Source organism: Rosa chinensis, chromosome 4 (assembly GCF_002994745.2).
Source record: "Rosa chinensis cultivar Old Blush chromosome 4, RchiOBHm-V2, whole genome shotgun sequence".
Taxonomy (NCBI): domain Eukaryota; kingdom Viridiplantae; phylum Streptophyta; class Magnoliopsida; order Rosales; family Rosaceae; genus Rosa; species Rosa chinensis.
Window position 1 is genome coordinate 59,799,994 of NC_037091.1, and position 6,057 is coordinate 59,806,050.

The following is a 6,057-nucleotide window of genomic DNA, read 5'->3' on the forward strand; positions in this document are numbered from 1 at the left end:
CTTAGCTGTAACGCATGAAAATTGTATTGTCTTGCTTCCCTTATGGATGGGATTTTTGTTATAATTTATCAACAAGTTTCTTTGTATTGGCTTGCTCTGCCTCTTGGTTACTGTCTGAGATTGTGGCTTTGAAATTGTGTAAACCATAGATGGAATGGAAAGCCCGTATTTGATGCTGCCAGGTATATCATTTATTTAATTCATTTTCAAACCTGACAATGATGTGTTTGTGGTGGTTCAAATCTGGTGTGAGATGCTGATATTGAAGGAATTGTGTCCTAAAACAATCATTTTGATGTAATTATTATTGTAATTATTATTAATCAAAAGGGCAAGTTTATTGTTCATTGCTTATATTTGATATTTGATTGAACAAGGTCCAAGGAATATGAGTTAAAGAGAAAGTAATCTAAAGAGTTAGATGTGTGAGACCTTTACTCTTTCACACTCATATCCTAAAAGGTTCCTAGTCATAGGATTATCACTTGGACATTGATAATCCGGAAAGACTAGCACATACTATGTATGCTCAAAATGGAGGATGATATGTCTCTTGTCATTTGTGTGGAGACACTAATACAAGTATGTGGGTGCTCTTAATTTAAAGAGTACACTGAACGCGATCATTAGAGTTCTTGTATGGAGTCTTACTTACATGTCAAACTTGAACTCTAAATTGCAATAATACAAATTAGTCCTTTGACCTGAGACACCATAGTTGTCTTATGAGTGAATGGATTATCTCTTGATGATGCAATAATATTGTGTCCCTTAATGGATATAATAGATGCATTCATTGGTATAATCAATTCGGTCATGGAGACATGTGAGTGTACAATAAGGAATCTCTATCCTTAAGTAAATAAGGTGTATGTTCAAAGATGTGATTCAATGAGTCTTTAGCCAAAGCATTGAATGAGATTAAAAAGGAGTTTTTAATCATATTCTAAGAATCACATAAGAATGAAAATCACATTAGGGGATTGACATATCAATTCCATACCCCGATGATGTGATTTAGAACATAGTGTTAGAGAAGGACCGTATTGTATTGTAATTCCAATTGAATAGGTTCTTTGTCATTCTACATTAACTAGGGTAGTCATGATATGTTGCAAGACGTCACTCATGACTTGTGAAGTCCCCGAGGATTAATAAACATTTATAATCCTAATAACAAGGGAGAATCAAAAATGGAGTTTTTGATTCGTAAACAAAATAGAATGGTTTCTATAAACTTCACTGCCTTGTTAATTAGAACCTAAGAGATCGCACACCATATAAGTGGATCATTGAGATTGTATATGAAGAAGATTAAACAAGAGTTGGTTATGACCAAATAATTAATTAGATTTATTATTTGGACATAATTAGGATTTTCGGGCAAAACCGAACCTATTGGGCCTAAACGATTGTCGGGTTTTTTGGTGTGGACTTGGGCTTCACTAAATGAGATTTAAATGAAAGCCCAAGACACATTTTTAGTGCCCAATAACAAGTATGGACCAGCCAAAAAATATTGGCTTTATGAAAGTCAATATTTTCTTTTAGTAATTGGAGTTATTTCCTATTATATAAAAGTGAAAGCATGGACATAAGAATAAGTGTGTCTCCACACTATTATTTTCAGATTTGAGAGAGAGAGAGAAAGAGTTCTTTCTTGGTCTATTACAAAATTAAAGGAAAGAAGAACACTTGCATAATTTCTTCTTTTCTTTCATCTTTCTTCATCTCTTGATTCACTTGGTGAAGATCCTTAGAGGCCATATCTTTTTGTGGCTTTCCTTACTACATCAAAGAGAAGATTACAAGCACAAGAAGGAGTACAAGAAGGAGTTCTTAATCCAAGGTGCTTCAAGGTGGAGGAAACACACACAAGGAGAGATCAAGGAGAGGAACTTTGGTGGTTCACTTGGATCGGATTGAGATCACGCTCCAAGGGTGAGTAGAACATAAACTCCCTCTTTGTTCTTCCTTACTATGCATGCTATGTTTACATACATATCACAATAAGCCAAGATCATGGGTTAAAGGAATGGATTTTATGTTTAGTTAGTAGTTTAATGGTTAAACTAATTCCGCACTAATTAAAAAGTTTTGAAATCCATCCATTCCTTCAATTGGTATCAAAGCCATTGGCTTAATTTGGTATGTTATAAACATGGCTAAGTATGTTGGTTGATGTGATTTTCTTAAGCTTAGAGTGATATGTAATTTAGATCATAAAATTTGCTTTATCATAAAAGTTATGAAGCATGTGATGTAAGGTAGATTTTATGATAGCTAGAAAAAGTTTTCTGGAAATTACATGTAAGAAGTGGTTTAAGTTTTATGAAACTTTGATGCATATGAGATATGTATTAAGGGATTCTATATGTTTCTTAATTAAGGTGTTAATCTTAGAAACATATTAGATTATATATGTCTTAGGGTATGCATGATTTTTGGCTTCAAAGATGAAGTAAACAAATGTTCAATGGAAGAACACAAAACTGGAATTTTATTTCCAGCTTTGGAACATGTCTAAACTAGTTATGAACTAGCTAATTTTTCATGGTGTTTGCTCTCACTTTTGATCCATAAATTCATGAATTGAAATTTATCCAATAGTTAGTGATGACATAAAATCATTTCCATGATTCCCTCACCAAAAGGTTGGTAGAGTTAGTCATCTTTACTATTAGTTTCTCTAAATTACCCACCAAAAGTTGGAATAAGATAAGAGACATGTCTCCCTAAATTACTCACCAAAAGTTGGTGAATCATGATGTAAAACATCATCCCCTAAATCACTCACCAAAAGTTGGTGATGCATGATGTAAAACATCATCCCCTAAATCACTCATCAAAAGTGATGTGAGACATCATCCCCTAAATTACTCACCACAAGTTAGTGATGCATGATGTAAGACATCATCATCCCCTAAATCACTCAACTAATTTACTTGCATTAAATTAAAGTAATTTAGTGGTTAACTTATTTTGATTGAGTTAATTATGCTTGTTTAATTAACCTTATTAATCTTGGTTAATTAAAGGATGATTATGGACTATGGCCAAATATAATTGAGCATGTGATTGGCCGACTATTCATTTTGAATGAATGTGGTTATGTAATTAAAGTAGTTAATTCATTTGGGTTATGTAATTAAAGTAGTTAATTCATTTGGTTGTGTAACTAAGTAGCTTATTTAATTTATTCAAGTTTGATTAAATTTAAATGGGAGCTTGTATGCCCCTAATCCACTCTTGTAATCGAAGATGGATGCACATGAGGATGATCCAAAGAAGAAGTTTGAAGTCATCTAGCCTTGAAAGGAGTTCAAGTGCAAAGTGTAATAGCTTAGCTTAGTTATTTAATTTTCGTAATCGTTACGCGTAATTAAAATCAACCACCCAAACATGACCTTGATCAACATATTGGCTCATGTTGGATCAAACAACAAGTCCATAATCATCCTATGTGACCTATTATAATTGCATGTCCATTGCACTTGATCAAGTAATTTTATATTTCCCATGATTCCATTTGAAAAATGTTTTTGATGAAATCAAATTGTTTTTCTGAAAACAATTAGTGGGAGTATTTTATTATAGATCAAGTATAATGAATGTGTGATTGCAATAGGATCAAAGCAAATGCAATGTGATTGTTATTAATAAGATTATTAAAGATGAGACCTTAAAATTCCCTCAAAGTGATATTAAGTTGAAAAACGAAGAAGTCATTATGAATGCTTCTTTGTGGCCTTCCAACATTGTAATCTCCTAGTAGATGTTCTTGCATATGAATATCATTCCGAACGGAGGTATTTCTTGCTAGGAGCATTAAAGAGAGGTTATTCAACATTTGATGTTGTAAGGTAGGGACAAATCTTGGTCAATATTCTATTATGATGAGATTTAATTTTTGATCTCTATACTTACATGAGATGTTGGGTATAGCTTAACTAGAGTAATTTATCAATATCCTATTATGGTGAGACTTAATTACTTTAGAGGCCAAAGTTATGGATATTCACATTTGATGTGATTGGATAAGAGTATCCTCTCATGGAAATTAAGTTGACTTATAGTTCTATTATGATGCGGTTGGCTTAATGAATATGAGTCTTCCATACTCACTAAGAGTTTTAATTTATACTCTCGAATTCCTTGAGGGATTTGGAATTTGATAAAATAGTGAGAGGGTGCCATTTGATTCTTAAGACCCGAGTCACTTGGTTTTAAAATAAATATTATTTATTTTATTTTTTTATGTTATGTAGATTGCAATATGTCGGGACACCCTATCACCAAAATTCTCAATGAAAATCGTCTTGAGGGCCCAAACTTCAATGACTGGCTCCGCAATTTGAAAATTGTATTGACATTCGATAAGATCGCTTATGTCTTACAAAATGCACCTCCTCACACTCCATTGGCTCAAGATGCAACCGATGAGCAACGTGTTGCTTATCAAAAGCATAAGGATGATGACACGCAAGCTAAATGTGTTATGCTTGCATCCATGAACTCACAACTTCAGAAGCAACATGAGAATATGGATAGCGCCAGTTCTATATTACTTCATCTCACTGAATTGTTTGGTGAGAGAAATAGAAATGTGCGCTTCACAGTAGTCAATGAGCTTGTTAAGACAAAGCATGTGAGGGGTGCACCTGTTCATCAACATGGTCTAAAAATGATAGGCCTTATTGAGCAAATTCAAGACCTTGGATTTGCACTTGATGCGGAGCTAGCTCAAGATCTTCTTCTTTCCTCCCTAGATGATTCATTTTCTCAGTTCATAATGAACTATAATATGCAACAAATGGATCATACTCTTTCTGATCTTCTCAATATGCTGGTAACAGCTGAGAAGCAAATTAAGAAAGAGAGTGGGAGTGCAGCTATTATCGCTTCTTCTTCATCCAGTAAGTCCAAATGTAAAGGCAAAGGGAAGAAGAAACAAGTGATAAAGCCTAAGGGAGTAGTCCAAAAGAAGAAGAAGAAGGAACAAAAGGAACCAAAAGGTATTTGTTTCTTTTGCAACAAAGATGGGCACTGGAAGAGGAATTGCAAAACTTATCTTGCATCCTTGAAGAATAAGTCTTCAACAGAAGGTACGATCAATGTGATTGAATCGATATTTACAGTTAATAATACTTCCACTTGGATAATTGATTCAGGTGCATCCCACCATGTTTGCACTTCGTTGCAGGACCTAGTGGGAGCAAGGAAGCTTAAAGCTGGAGAAATCACCCTACGTGTAGGAAATGGCACAAGAGTTGGCGCCAAAGCCGTGGGGACTTATATTTTGAAGTTACCATCAGGAGATACATTGGAGTTAAATAATTGTCTTTATCTTCCTATATGTATAAAGAACCTAATCTCCATCTCCATGCTTTTGAAGGATGGTTATAGAGTAGTTTTTGATAAACTAAGTGGTTTTGTATCTATTAATGAACGCATGATATGTCATGCTAATATTATTGATGGTCTCTTTCATCTAGCTTTAGATGGTAGTATTAACTGTATGAAGGAAAATGCTTTGGGATCTAAGAGATCTCGAGAAACGGTTAACCCCATTAAGATGTGGCACCTTAAACTTGGTCATATTAGCCAAGATAGAATTCACAAATTATCCAAAAATGGATACTTAGAGTCATTAGGATCTGATCCTATGCCTACTTGTGAGTCTTGTCTAAAAGGAAAAATGACCAAGTCACATTATGGTGGACAAAGAACAAGAGTTAAAGAACTCCTAGGCCTAATACATACCGATGTATGTGGTCCCATGTCCACTATTAGTAGAGGTGGGTTCTCATACTTCATAACCTTTACCGATGATTATTCTCGGTTTGGTTATTTATACCTTATGAAGAACAAATCTGAAGCCTTTGAAAAGTTCAAAGAATTTAAGAATGAAGTTGAGAAACAAACCGACAGAAGTATTAAGGCTCTAAGATCTGATCGAGGAGACGAATACTTAAGCAATGAGTTTATTGATTATCTCAAACAAGAAGGCATTGTTTCTTCATTAGCTCCTCCTGGAACACCACAACTCAATGGTGT